Source organism: Haliaeetus leucocephalus, unplaced genomic scaffold (genome assembly GCF_000737465.1).
Source record: "Haliaeetus leucocephalus isolate CR32 unplaced genomic scaffold, Haliaeetus_leucocephalus-4.0 Scaffold229, whole genome shotgun sequence".
Classification (NCBI taxonomy): Eukaryota; Metazoa; Chordata; class Aves; order Accipitriformes; family Accipitridae; genus Haliaeetus; species Haliaeetus leucocephalus.
The window spans coordinates 9446803-9462509 of record NW_010972665.1 but is presented as its reverse complement, the minus strand read 5'-3'; positions in this window follow the sequence as shown (position 1 = coordinate 9462509).

The window sequence follows — 15707 nt, the reverse complement described above, 5'->3', positions numbered from 1 at the left end:
ATAGCTATATCCTGAGGGTGGATTCAACTCAGCTAACCTTAGTGAGAGTTTTACACCTTGTTTCTGCTAGGCATCTATGCTCTCTCTCTAGTACGGAGACAGGCAGCCCTAGAGGGTGGCTCGTTCTGGCTAATCTTAGACTATCTCAGAATGGGATGAGTCACTTGACGGAGGTGTTTAAAGAGGGGACACAGCTAGTTCAGAAGAGACTAAGTTTTCAATGGCTGAGGCTGTTTAAGATGAATTCCCACTTTTCTAAGGTCTACATTACCTCTGCATAAAAATTTCCTGTCAATCATAAGAATTTTATCCCTCATGATTATAGTACTTTTTACAATGCCAGGAAGATGTTACAGGAGCCCTAGAAGATGCCCAAACATTTCTGTCATTTATCCTTAATGTGGATACAGATTCTTTTGGCCTGAGAGCTGATTTTTCTGGAATTTCCAGTGGGTATGCTCCATAGTATCAGGTATTAGCATTTGTGCTGGTACCAGCTGGAGATTTCCTCTTCCATGGAGTAAGACAGAAAAAAATGCAGCCATGTGAAGGCTTCCTATGAGCTAGGTAAATGCTTGCCTCTTTACAGCTTGTAGACAAGCTTAAAACTGAATGAGTAGTAGTTGGCAGACAACACTTTCTCACAAAACAGAGGTCAGTTATGTCAACAGGACATAAATTATTTAATTTGCAGAAGACTTCAAATTTGTTGACAAAGTAAAATATGACAGAGGAAAAAAAAATCTTTAAATCTGACCACAACAACTTCAGAGATTGAGAAAGCACTATCTTGTGTAATATATATTACTTTCCCCGTTGCTTGTCTTTTGTTTAATACAAACTGTTTAACATATTGCAAAGAAATAACCATCATCTAGGCTTTGTGAGAAATTGCCCAAATCACAGTTGAAAACCCTCTAATATTATTGCAAATCTCTATTTAGAGCACTACGATTATCTCAAGAGATGCTTTACCTGGAGACCACTTGAGTTTCAACACAGTACTCTGCTTCTGAAGTTCAGTAAAGGGGAAATGAGAAAGTCACATTACAGCTGACAAATAATGTTCTTTACTCCAATTTGTTGAAAAAGGACAGAAGAAATGTCAGCCTTTCTGTACCTGCTTTTTGTACTAACAACTGATGTTTAGGAAAAGCTGTAAACTGTTCAAGACTCTGGTATAACATGGCAAACATCTGTTGTAAACAAAAATCTTTGGTAGAATTCTAGATACTGCAGTCTAGCCTGAAGAAAGGTTTCTGCCTTAACCCTCCAATGCAGAAAAGTTTCCGAACAGTTGGACTCTTGTGTAATTGAAGACCTGAGACTCCTGAAGAAAAGAAAGACAAAGAGGGAACTTGGCTTCTTTGTCCCGTTCAATCAAGACAAAAGCATTGGATGCTGAAGAGAAGAAATACCTCAGAGAAGGATGAAAGTTCTGAGAAGGTAATCACCACTTTCTTTCACAGCCAGGATTGCATGGACCTGGTTCAGAGAAGTCCAAACTGCCAGGCTAACATGCTCCCTGCCTGCAGGAACCCAGGCGCTGCAGGAGAAAAACCTGCCTGAAATTCAGGTTCAGTTTGACAGTGAACACAGTTTAAGTGCTGATCTGCACATAAATTGTCACAAGAATAATTACACTGGTCTTACTTTACATCTCTTGTTATGCAAGCCCACTATGTGGATACTCTTATTCTTTTTGTCTTAAAATAGTAAATCTTAAATTAATATCATGCTGCAATTATTGTCTTGTCTTCAGCTGAAGTGGGACACCCATGCTTCCAAGAACATCTGTACATTACGTCAACGGGCAAAAGGCTTCAGTAAAAGCAGTCATGGTTATTTTGATAAAAGTCATGTAAATGAGCCCCATATGCCCTGAAAGCACACAAGTTTCGCGGCATCGCAGGCGTTTCCTTGGGCAGCCAACAATCTTCTTGTTTCAGAATAACACACCAAAGCCAAAATAATCACATACATACATTTTTGCTAACATCAACCAAATAAATTTCTATAGAACTGCTTAGTAATAAGAACTATAAAAACACATGCATGTATATTTCTTTATATAGAGGAGGAGAGGAATTGCTATTGACTATAGAACATCAATAAAGATGCTACTTATAACTCAGAATATTAATTTTATCAAAGAATATTTACTTTAACTAGTGAAATCTTACGTCTGTCAGATGGACAAAACTGATGAGTTTAAAATTGGATTTTATTAAGAGGTGTGGGGAAAAAAGTGCTTCTGCAGGAAAACAACTTGCAAATGGCTGGACAAAGAAAATAACCTATTTAATTTGATTTTTAGTATATTTTTATTTCAACAAAGGAGGTATTAGTATATGGGAATATTCTGGGAAAAATATGCTTTGGTTACCATTTGCTCATGTCTACAAAGTCAAAAAGTTATAACCAAATTTTATCAAATTCTGAGTTATGTTATTCCAAAAGTACTAAAGGAGTTTGTAGTCTGTGAATGTATATCTACATGGCTAACTCCTCATGTCAGCATTAACTTTTGGATCAGGTTCTCTGTGATAAGAGAGAGATTTTTCAAACTTTCATCTTCCTAAGATACCTTTTTTTTCCCTGAAGCTGCATTCTCAGCTCGTCAGAGTGTGGAACAGCTGTGTTCATAATATCCATGTTAGACTTTTTGACCCCTGCTATGTTCCTACTGCTGTACTGGCTAATAGACCCTGGACAACAAGGAAGAATTCCCTTTCCTTCCTACAGTCAGAGCCACAGAATAACTGAGGTTTGACAGGGCTTCTTTAGATCATCCAGTCCGCCCCCCTGCTCAAGCAAGGGCAGCGACAGCAGGTTGCTCAGGACTGTGTCCAGCTGGGTTTTGAATATCTCTAATGATGGAGATTCCTTAACCTCTTTGGGCAAACTGTCCCAGCGTTTGACCACCTCCACAGTAAAAAAGTGTCATCTTGTGTTCAGATGGAAATTACTGGTTTTAAATTTGTGCCCTTTGCCTCTTGTCCTGTCTATCTCATTCTTCATGTTAAAGCAAAAAGTCTGAAAGAATTTTTTTCATTGTACAATATTTGTTCTGATAATGACTTTATCTCCATAACAGCTGCACTAAACAATCAAATGCCTTCAACCAAGTTAAATCTAGTTCTTCAGAAGCATTAGGTTAGTATAGTTTTATAATAATGTGACTATCAACACAAATATTCAGGTGAAATCTTGTGGGAAAATAGCATGTTTATTAAGCATATGGTAAAGGTGTCTGTTCCTTTGACCTCCAGCAGCAGCTAGAAATATGAGTTACAGACTTTTTTTGGTATTCAGTCCTGCCCAGTCACTAGTATGTCATAGGGAAAATCTTTTACAACACTTATTTTTGAAACATATTTATAGCTAGAAAAAAAAACCAAACTGCTGTTAAAAGAGCATTTTAATGCCACAGTCATTGTTACATTTCATAATGTAAACTGCTAAGAGGAGTACTGGTATTTTAAGTCCTTTTAACAGTACAGAGCCAGCATGATCAAGGGAAACTGCTGAGTTTCATCTTGGATCATACATATCATAAAAGTTGCTAACTACATGACTGAAAACTTATTCCTAGAGAAATGGTAGAAATCTTAAATAATCCAGCTCAGTTGCTGAATTCCAGATACAAATTGTAAGACTCAACTGAAACAAAGTATTTGTGTATTTGTAAAGCCCTGAACTGATGATAGACAGCAAAATGTACTGTCACTGGGATATGGAGTATCTGCCATTCCATAGTAAAGCTGGAACTTTCCTCTTTCAAGTTCTTTGCCCCAGTGTCCTAAAGCCCTGCTTTCCAGTTCCCAATTATTTTGTTGCAACGCAAACCTTTGTTCTTACAGTGGGCCAAATGGTTTGTGCTTTACCCTGTTTGTCACACACATTGTCTACTATTGTACCTAATCTCCTTCCACAGAAACTGGCCTAAGTTTAATGGAGAAACAATTCATTATGACACTGGAATATGAGCTGTAAATGATATCTGTGGGCTGGATTACAGCTGCCCCTCTCCTTTGTTTCTCTGCGTGACACACCCTTTGTTTTTAATGCTGGTACTCCTGTGTTTTATGTTTCTGGTGTAGTTTCATGTATTTTGGGGAGGGATGCTGTCAAGTCAGGAGGACATGCCATTATTTCTGTTGGTATTTGATGTAACTGTTATGCTGTAAAAACAAGCTGTGCAAGCTCTATAGGTAAATACCTTTCATTAGATGAATTGGCACAATTGGAAAAATTAGATAGTTTTCAGACACACACAAATTAATGTGCGGTAACAAGTTGGCAGGGCAGGTAAAAGCAGCAGCTTTCAAAACTAAAAACAGATTGCAAATAATTCCTCAGAGTTTAGTTAGATGAGTACCCTGCACAAAAGACCATCAGCATCTTTCAGTCCTACATATGCACTTTCAGAAAAGTGCATCAAATGATGTCACAATAAGTATATATGTGAAGTTCCAGAACTAGTGCTCCAAAATGCATGCACACAGACAATCATTAGAGGACTAAAATACCCAGCTCCCTGTGGGTGAATATTTCTTATAGAGTGATCTCTAATATGAATTCTCAGTAATGATCATTAGGCAAAACTTGCAAAACACCTTCCAGTTTGGGAACATAGATATTCATAACTCTATTGGCTACCAAAAATTAAGAACTCAGCCTGAGTGGAATCGTTGGAGAATGCAAAATAGTTGCTCTTTTTAAACTCTCCCCTCCATTATTCTTCTGTGCTCAGCAAATCATGAAGAGCCTTTTACTGCAGTAGTGTCTAATGAGCGGAGGTAAGAAATTCAGTAGAAGCACCATCAAAGTACCACAAGAAAAGCCTGAGAAATAGCAGTGATTAGAAACTATTCCCAACATAGTGAATGTTAATGTTACATTACTCTCTTAGATTTCTGGTTTTATTCAGCCTCTCAGTTCTTAAAGTCTAATTCTTATACAAAAACCATGTTCCTAACTCTTCAGCTAGTCATTCTGGGTGCTTCAGTTGCAGGCACTTCTCTGGAATGCGAATCTCAGAGTTCTGATCATCAAACCTTGAAAACCAGAGCTTTTAATAAGGCTATTTAGGATCTATTTCTTAAAAAAAAAAAAGATGTTGCATTAAAATCTGTGAACCAAAAATTCATTTTAAGGTTTGGAGAAATCAGAGGAATGATTTCTCTTCCAATCATTAGGAGAAAGGAGGGAAAGGGAGCTTGTGTCTCAGCTGGTTTGCTCTAGCAACTTTTTTTGAAAGGCACTTGCATATCATGAAGGGAGTTGCTGAGCTGAGATGAAAACTGGTTTTGTAGTATGACTGTGTTTTAAATTATACAAAGCTTTCCAAGAGAGGCTGTGTTAGCTTTCAGACTTCTGTGCTTTTGCTCAGACTAAAGAGTAATTTGGCTTGGATCAAAATAACTTCATGGTTCAGATTGCAGCCTTTCTTTTCCCTGACTTTTATGTTGACAACTTGAAACTACATTCTTACTTACATCCAGAATCCTTTTTCAAAACCACAAAAGCCCCATCAATGTTTGATTTAGATCACTGAAATATGGTTTGAGAGGCACAGGTTTGCTGAGCTGCATACTGTTGGGAAGCTGAAAGAGTATTCTGGGGAAATCTCACCACATTCTTGCACTCTTTCCTGCCATGCTGCTTTTAGCCACTGGATGTTGGGTCAGACAGACCTTTGGACCGACTCAGAATGGTCATTCTCATACTGTTCTGTTCTTAGAGATACTTATTAAATAGCAACATCTTTCTCTAATGCAACAGATGATTTAAAATAATGAATAATAATAATAATAAAAAATCCCTCATGAGATCTCTTGCTCTAAAATTCCAGAATGTCAGAAGATTCCAAATCCAAATTTAAGATCCTACATAAATGACCAGGTGGTAAATAGGTATTTAGGGTGACATCAGTGCAACATAGTTAAGAGTCTGTATTTGAGAAAATGTGCTCATCTATTAAGAATTAAAGAATTTGTGGTGAGAATTTAGTAAGAATTTGAGATTTGGAGTCTGTCAGGGACCTGAGCACACTAATAGGTCTTAATTGCCCTGACCAGCCTCACCTGACACTCCCATCAACTCCCTCTACCCATGGGGCCAGGGACTGCATTTAAGCTTAGGCCTGGCCCTGTCCTCTGTGCCTATCACAGCTATGCTTCTGCCTGGCCATAAGCCTTGCTGTTCTGGCCCTGGGTATATGGTCACTGACTGACTCACTGCCTTTTGCTCCCAGGTTTGTCTCAGGCCTGCTTTGCTGGCATAGACTTGCCTGACAGCCCAGACTCTCAGCTGATGCTGGCTACCATCCCCAGGTCTGCCTGGCTCACCTCGCTCATGTGCTGTGGGACGGTGCCCTGGCTGTTGAGGCTTCTGCCCTTCTGTTTTATTATCATCCTCCTGGCCCTTACAGAGCAGCCTTTGCTGTTCCCTGGCATAGTTTAACACTCATATTCTATTCTTAAATTCTTGCTTTTCTTTATTCTTAGTTCAATTTTTGTTTGTTTGCTTTAGCGTTTGAACACCTGCCTGTTTGACCATCTCAAAATCATCCCTCATGAGAAAAGAAGTGCTACTCTTTCTGTTCTAAAGGTATTGAACTGGAGTTGCTGTGGAACCAAGTCACTTACTAAACCATCGGGAAGTTCCTCGCCTCTGGAGAATGAGGTCCTGCGTAGTGTTCAAATCAGAAGAGTGAATGGGGGAAAAAGCCTCCATTGTTTTCCCACTGTAAAGCAGCTCTGGAGGGCTCATTCAATAACTAGAGTCTGTCAGGTAACAAGGAAGGGAATATGCTTTGGTGTCTGTACAGCGCTTGGAAACTCCTTCTGTGGCAGCATCTTCCTTGGCCAATTTATACTAGCTTTGCAGTTGCGTTGTAACGGGGAGCCCAGATCCTCGAGTGGTAAGAACTGAGTTAGTAGAGCCATGTCGACTTACACTGTCCGAGGAGTAGATCCATGATAAAAGTACAAAACTGCTTAATTCTCTAAGGGTGATTAAATCTGGAAACTTATGGTATGTTCTGTGGAATATCTGTTTTGGTGAGCTGTACAATTGAGTCCTACCCAGTATACTGTTCCTTAAATGTGAAATATTTATGCTTGGAAAATAGGTTTGAGTTTCTTTGGTATCTAACTTCAGAATGCTGCCAGGAGATTGTTTTTCTATTGTTTTTAAGGAGTAACCAACATGATCATTGTTGACTTGCTGTCTGCAAGATACTAGAGCACAAAGAACACTGCAGTTGTCTCATGATGGTAACTAGTTCTGATGAATTTGAAAACAAAAAGACTGAGTAGACTGTTAAGTATGTCCATAGTCAGGAATATAATAGCAACAGTTTATACTGATTGCATGGTCAGGATTTTTTTACCTTTTCTTCACTTAAATTTGTGAAGACAGGAATGACTGTATTTCTCATTATTTCTTCTTCCTGACAATTAGTTACTACAAATGAACACTGAAAAAATGTAGCATTTTTACCTCTTGTGTCAAAGGCAGCAGTAATGCATTTGTTTAGTAAAATATTCTTGGTGTAGTAAGGGCAAAGGCTTAACTTTTTGGCTGGGTAGAGGCTTTTTTGGGGGGGGAGCAAGAAAGTATGAGAATTTTAGTAAATCACATTTTGTTACTAAAGCTGCAAAAAGGGGTAAAACATGCAAAGAAAATGTTTCTGTAATCAGGGAAAATGCCTCTAAATGTCCATTCTTTATCAAGGTGCTCTGCAGTCTTAAGTCCCATTACTGAAACTCTGCTTAGAAAAGAGCACATTAATTTTCTTACTAGGAAAAGAAGTAGCTGAATCATTCACTCAGAAGTGAGATAAGGCCTGTCTAAATCTGATATCCCTCATCATGAGATCCACTTTTTTTATTATATAGGGAGAGGTCAGTTAGTTACTTCCTACTGGTGACATTCTTAAGTTTCAGTTTGCACAAGAAGAAAACCCTATGGTGATATGCAAAATAGCTCAATGGCTTTGGGGAATCAGGCCCAGTAATTAAGTCCATATTCAAGGATGCATATTTTTAATGTGTTTTGGTGTTTCAAGCATTATTAGTAGCCATCTCGAAAGAGCAGAAAGAATGCACTGCCCAGCTTTCCCAATCACATATATGAATTTCAGGATATTCTTTCAGTGAAAAATTTTTAACAGTAAGTAGAGATGACATGTTTGTCTATATTTGTCTGCTGTGCTGCAAAATTACTCCTCAACTATGTTTTCATGATTTGCAGCATCATCTGCAAGTCATGAACAGGAATGCCAGTTCCATAGGGAGCAGGCAGAATTATAGAAGTGAAGTGAGAAGTAATAGTTTGGCTTTCTGAGGATCAGTGCCAGTGGTTTTTATTACTTTAGTTCATATAGGTTTGCTTTTGAGATGTTTGTTTATTCGGAAGGCTTTATCTTTTGCCTTCTAAACTCTGAAAACAATCTTCAAGCAGACATCCACATTTTTATTAAAACAAACCCCTGAGCTTCAGCTGACTTTTTATTTTAACCATACTGAACTACTCGCCAATTCAACACCAAAGAATTAAGCAGAGTATATTTGTTAAGGAAATTCATGACACTACCAGAGAATAGAAGCCCACCATGTTTGCATTACTCTCATGCCTAGAAATGTTAGGCAAGTCAAAGCATTATACCAGCACAGAATAAAGTCTCTGCTCCAAAGAGCTTGTTATCGAAGTATAGGCAGACAAGAAATTGAGGCATACTGGCAGGGAAGTAGCAGGTAACAATAAGACAATACAGGTCAGTGCTGACAATAAGGCCAGCAGGCTCTGTGTGCCTGCAGCCTAGCTATTGTCAATGTCTCGTGTTGCCACTGCCATCAGCATGAGGAACTGCATGAAGACAAGCAAATCATGTATTAGATGCCGTGTTCAGAAACCGTGTTCAGTGAATGATGGAAATGAGCATCAGTGGCTGACAGGATGTGAGAGCTGGCAAGCCAATGCTGTCTGAAAATGATAGGTAAGCTGGAGATAGATAATCCATCAAGGCCCTTGGAAGTGGAGATCAGCAACATATATCTGATTTAATAGAAAACGGCAGGGGACAAAGAAGGGGATGCATGGCAATAACAGTCAAAGCAATGGGCTGGAAGGGGACAGGATCAAGATGAGAAGGGCTTAGACTGAGCTGGACATAGCTGCACTGGCACACTTGCAACCTGTCTGCAGCCTTGTGATAATTGCCCTGTACATTCCATTAATTAAGGTCAGAGAAAAAAGATGTCATAGCAACTGAAACAAGAGTCAGTGAGGATCCAGAGGAGACATTTAGCAGAGTAGGTATTAATAAAGGCCACGCTGCAGAGTTAAACAAAGAAGAATCTCAGGTCATTTAGAGGCCTCATGAACACTTGGGAAATTAGAGTCCAAGGTGATGAGAGGCTGGATGATAGCCCTAGCAGAAGAGTCTATAAAGAAATGGGCATATAGCTTTACACTTACATGCATTGAGAAGCTCTGATTATAGAACTGTGGTGGATTCTCTTCTAGCTGAAGCATTAAGTTTGTTTGATTTCTGGACTTTGTGTGAAGGATTTCAAGTTGCAGCAGGGAGAAACTCCTCAGAATGTCTCTGTTCTCAATTGTCATGACAGAGTCCTGCCCAAATCTTGCACACTGTTGTAGTATGAGCCAAATCCTGCTTCTGCTTAAGCTGCTGCTGGCCGTTTTGTCTTGGGCAGGACACTTGTCACCGAAATCTCTTACAGACTTGGCTAAAATATCCTCTGATATTTTTAATTTGCACTCACTCTTCAGGCTGTTCTCAGAAACAATTCAAATATACAAGATTTTGAAAATTCAGTGATGTTAGTGAGTAGTCTGTTTCTCCCTCCTCATCGTGCCCAAATTCCTGAAAGCACTGGGCACAGCGCAGTCTAGAACAGCAAAGCATAGGGCATCTGCAATAGCTGTGAGCAGCTGAGACTTAAGCTGCAGTCAGTGATAAAGCTGTCTGCTTATTTAGTGCAGCAACATAATTTTCTCCCACCAGTGGATTGACAATCACGTCTTTTTTTTTTTTTTTTTTTCCAGAATCCCTGATGCTATTTCTAGAAAGGATAGGATTTCTATCACAGGGATGTTGTAAGACAAGACAGTATGTGCCAGGAAAAACCATCAGGGCAGTATATGTATTCTCTGTGGATCATCTTAAGACAATAGTGCTATTATCTAAGGAAAAAGATGATAATTCTTTAATATCAAATGAGACCACACTTTGTTTACCTTCTGGTTATCATGAACTATTATTTCTCAAACCCCAGGGTTTTCATTTTGATTGCTGTGTGTGGGTACAAATTGTTTCTTATTGTTCCTCTTCCCTTACTCTTTTCATCAGAGACCTGGCTGTCTCCATTACTGTCCTCTATCTTACCTATCAAGATATTTCTGCAGCCCCTCCACATGATAGGCTCTAGTCACTGAGTTCTTTCTATTTCAGAAGTAACTACTACATAAGCAGATGAGATTAAAAAAACAATCAGTCAAGAAACAAATGGTACCAATTGTTCTTGCTGTAAGCAGTACAAGCTCTCTATTAGTGCTGGCCCAAACCTGGCACTGCTGTCTGTCACTGGCCACTGTGTGCACCCCGATGGCAGTCAGTACTTGACTGGGGGAAAATGCTTGATAAATAGAATTTCTCTGCAATTTTATTTCTCACCCCTTCTCTACCAATAAACCTTTTTTTTATCCAAGTCCTATCCTAGCTGGGAAACACACTATTCTGCTGTATGTCTGCATAAGCAAATCTTTCATAATGCCTGCTTCCAGCAAAGACGACAAGGCAGCTTGGAGACCACCATGTGCTGACCCCACATTTCAGCCCACTGTAGACTGAGTTGCCTGTGGCACAGACCTGATTTACTACAGGCAAGAGACTAGCAAGGGAAGTTTCCTTTCAGTTTTGTATCTAATTATTGCCTGAAAGATAGGGAGGTTGTTCTTTCTGCAATGATACAGCAACTTTTCTATTGTTTTTAAAATATGATTTGTCCCTGCCTACAGTAGGCACTAAACTGCACCAGCACAGCTTTATTTCATATGTGAGAAGGGCTGGAAAAGTGAAAGCTCTTATCTGAGAACTGTAACTAGGGAAGCTTCCACCTGAAATTATTTGAGAAGAGTTTGGCTAACCAGAGTTCCCTGGAGAAGGGTAGGCTTTGCTGAGAGGTTAAGCCATAGGAGATAGGGAAGGCTGAATCTGAGAACTCACTCCACAAAACAAGGTAAGAAGATTTTTTTGGAGGCACTGCAAATCCAACTTGGCTGGTCTGGAGAGCTCTTTGTGTGACTACTTTGTCTTCAGACTCTATGAGAAAGGACAAGAGCGACAGAGGTGGGTTGACTTTTTCAAGCTACGAGGCCTTGAAGCTCTAAGCCACTAGAGTAAGCTGTAAATACTACTGGGGAAACTAAGGCAGAACACCTGCTGGATTGTGTCTTGCCATAGAGTGGCAGTCTAATGCCATGTTACAGAGCTAAATTCATACTGTTGAAGAGATCACTGATATAGTCTTTTCATCTCGGTGGAAAAGACTTTTTTTTTTTTTTTTGGTATGTCTCAGAAAAAAAACTTGTGTTTGAATGGACTTTTCTAAACCATCCTTTCTGGTCTGGCCCTTCTGTTCTCAGTCCAGCCCTGGGATTCTCACTCTCCTGCTGTGGGGCTAAACAGCTCCACAGTGTTACACACTTGCTGGCTGTACCCTGCAGTTTGTGCTTTTGCTGTTCACTGTAGATCTTGGCAACTCTACAAAATTAGAACTACCTATGAGGTGAATTATTCACTTCTACAGCTGAGCAGAAACAATGTTGATTTGATTTACTGTTTTCTATTTTGTCTATTGATTTTTGGGAGTCCCAAGAGTGTGCTCCCATAAAAGGCCATACAGAACTTTGTACTTAGTTTAACAATTTTATTTATAAAGGGTGTTCTTGCCTCCATGCTGCCTTGCCAAGTTACTCCAGGAATGAAGAACTATATTTAATTTCTATGATTAATAGAGAAAAAAGACGATATATATTACACAAGTCTCTCCCTGCTTTGTTATTTGGGGTGCCAAAATTGCAGTACGCTGTCTGGGAACAGCTAGGAAGTGGGAGAGTTCCCACCTGACAGGTTTTAGCTGCTAAAAGGCAAAAAGAACACAGATGGTTGAAACCAGCTTTCTGTACAAAACGAGCAACCAGTTTTCACCTGCATATCTAAGCAGATAAGTTTGTTGCAGGTACCAGTACAAAAGTAGGCCTCTGAAAACGCTTCTGAGAGAAACGCATTTTCAGATGTTACAGCCACTGACAAGCAATACCACACCAGATACCCAGGGCTCACAACTTCTGTACAGGGGGACTGTGTAAGGAAGGCTGCCGGACTCAGATTTTTATAGTGTGGTATTGCCTTTTGAAAGGCAGATACTGAAAATGGATAAGCTCTCAAGTGAAAAATCAATAATTCCTCCCTCTATCCCATCACTTACAGGAAGACCTAGCATGTCTAGAGGGTAAGCAGAGCATATTTTGAGGGTAGTGTTGTTATCCCCAAAATGCTTTACAGGGGTTATAACTATCATTCTCCCCATCATAATGGGAAAAAAATCATACAACTTATTAGCAGGCCTTAGAAACACCCAACTTCCTTGCTTTGTGCACTCCTCATTTGTGGTAACTCAAATCCCAGAACTGTATCTGCGCTCAAAGAAGAGTGGGAGTTTACCTTTCCCATTACTGAGTAGTCTATTCCTTTTTCCTCATGCTGGCCTTGGAAACCTGGGTGATCTTCTGGAAAATTTAAGGAAGCCCAGGTGAGCCTTTGTAAATATGTCTCAGGAACATTAATGCCTGGTTGACCATACCCCTGGTCTTGTAACTCTCCTGCGTTTTCCAACAGCAGTCTGTTTATCTTCTAAGCAGCAGATTACCTGTTCTTTCAGTCTACTCTGTTCCTGCAGATGAGCTAAAACCTAATTCCACACAGAGCTCCCAGCCAAAGAAGAGGACACTGTTCCCTTTCACTCATTGTGAAAGAACTCCTATGCTTATTTGGACTTTAATTAAATTTTACCCATGCATTATCTTTCCCTTGTCCTGTTAGACAATTTTCTCAGCTTCATGGAAGGGCCCCAGAGTCTATGGTCTTTCTGCTATTTCTGCCAGTAGTTTATAAAAAGCCATGAACATAAGTTAATTATCAGTAGCAAGAGGTGCAGGTGAAAGTCAGGACTCTAAAACTGGGAAGGATGTTCTCACCGTACTTCAGCATGACAGAATTCAGATAGATGAATCCTGGGCAGGTTTTCTTTTCTCCAGAAGTGACTGGAGGGCAATTCAGTCCTGGGCCATAAGCCAGGTGGGCTTCTGGCGTGCTTCACACACAAAACTGTGGCAGAAATGCCAGATGGCTTTAGAAAGTACCTGAGGTCGTGAACATTTCTACATGCAGGGATGCAACAGAGGTAAGCTTTTGGTGGAGCATAAACAAGGCAAATTAAACAATAAACACAGCAAGTTTGCCTCCAGATCCGTAAGTCTAGCATTCTGATAACTTTAAGTGAAATAGCCTTGCCTATAAAGAAAAACTATTATTACCCAGTAAAATACTTTGAATTGTTCTCTCTGGTTTAATACTGCATATAAAACAAAAGCAAATCTGAGAGAAAAAAGTTTTATGAAGGATTTGCTATTTTATGCCTCTGACTTCCCAAGCCCTAGGTACAGAGAATGAGATGCCTCACAACTTGTGCAGTTCTAGGACATGACTCCTCTCCTTCCATGGAAGCTGAGGCATCACATATAAAATAGGTCAGCTGAATCGCCTCTGGCTATTGGCTGTAACACAGGATCAGACAACTGTAATCATATGAGAACAGTTCCATTGGACATGAATCTTAGTGTTAGGGTCCAATTTTCAGAAATAATTTCACCTAGCTTGCAAGTGCTTAGCATTCATAAAAGCAGGCCCCAGAGGCTAAGAAGGGATACCAAATCAATAGCCCGCTTTGGACTAGCATCTGCTTCTCACTGGGAAAACTTTCTCTCCTTTACACTGCATATTCTTTCATAATATAATCTCAGGAGCTGCTGAACTAATCAAATTAATCTATCTGGAAAGGCATGTACAACAATGCAAAATCTAATGAAGCAAGAAGACACATAGTTTCTATGTCTGATTTACTTTAAAAAAGACTACATTTATTCCATTATTTGATTACTCTGCCAAACATACTATGGGCTCCCCTAAAAATGCCCCAAATTGGATGCTTGCAGGCTAACTGGAAATGAAATATTTTCAGTGCATTGACTTGTTATTAAGATGAGGGGAAATAAGAAGGAAGAAAAATGTAATCTGTGACCCAGGGAAAAGGCAAACTTAATGTGCAAGGTGTATGTAAACAGACTGAGTGTTGGCATTGCACAAAACTAAGACAAAACAAAACTAAGAGGATTTGAGCATTAGAATACCAAGTCAAAGAAGACCTCTGATCTAGTATTTATGCCTGTCCTTGAAGATTATATCTCTCAAACTTTATGTCTTATCAGTTTGATAAGAGCAGGACGTAACTGTACGCAATGTGTTTGAAAATAAAGTTCACACAAATGGGACATCTCTCATTGCCTCCTTTCTCTGCACTTCAGTCATTAAAATGTACTCTCTGCTCTCTTGATAAGTTTTATCAGAAGATAGTAGGAGCTTTTCCCAGTTTCACATTGTGGCTTTCTGTAATGATGTTTCCTGCCTTTTTAGTAGTAAAATGCAAAATTATCTTCCAAAAAGGTCCTGTCCCTCAAAATGTCCAACACCACTCTTTGCTGCCTCATACCTACAGTGTGCTGCATGCAAGCACTGTGTATGCAGGAACATAGAGTGATGGATTTGAAGTTGACATCAATGTCTTTTGAAGTTTGTACCATTAATGTCACATCCACCATTGCCCTGATACTCATGTGTCTGATGTCACACATCGAGAAGAGGGAAAGAGCACACCTTTGAAAATGACCATAGAATCTCAGACATGGACAAAGTTGAAAATTGTCAGGTGATTAGCCACTTCTGAGCTCAGTTCTGCCACAGCTAGTTTAAATCCGGCTTGGTTGTGTCTACCTAACACTGCAGGGCAGGGATATTCAATGAAATCTCTCTGCCTTTCACAACAGGTCTGCTAATAATTATTTTTAAGGTCTCACAGTTTGAGAGCCTGTAGAGTCTAAGAAGCGTCTCCTCTGGTTAATGTTTAGTGGCCTGGTGACACAAGGTAAACGCTACCTTCCTTAAATGACTATCAAGAAAAGGGAATCTGCAGCACTATAGGTGAGTGCCTTTGATATAGAGGCACAGCTCCTGTTCATGCAAAGAAATGCAATCCCTTTTTCCTTAATTTAAGGTTAGGTACTGCAAGTGCTAATTTAAGGAAAGGTACGTGAGAAGGGGAATCTACACAGAGCTGTGGGAATACACTTCCCACCATTACTATCACAACCTTCTCACAAAGGCTTTCCAGAAATAGTTAACACCATCTATTTTTATTACCAACTGCAATGAAGCTAATAGCTTGCATTAGGGTCATTTTGATTGCGGTTGGAAGACCTAAACTCTGCGATATTCAGGCTGCAGTATCTGCTAGAACAGCTTTTTCACACTCTGTGCCTAATTCTCTATTGCAATT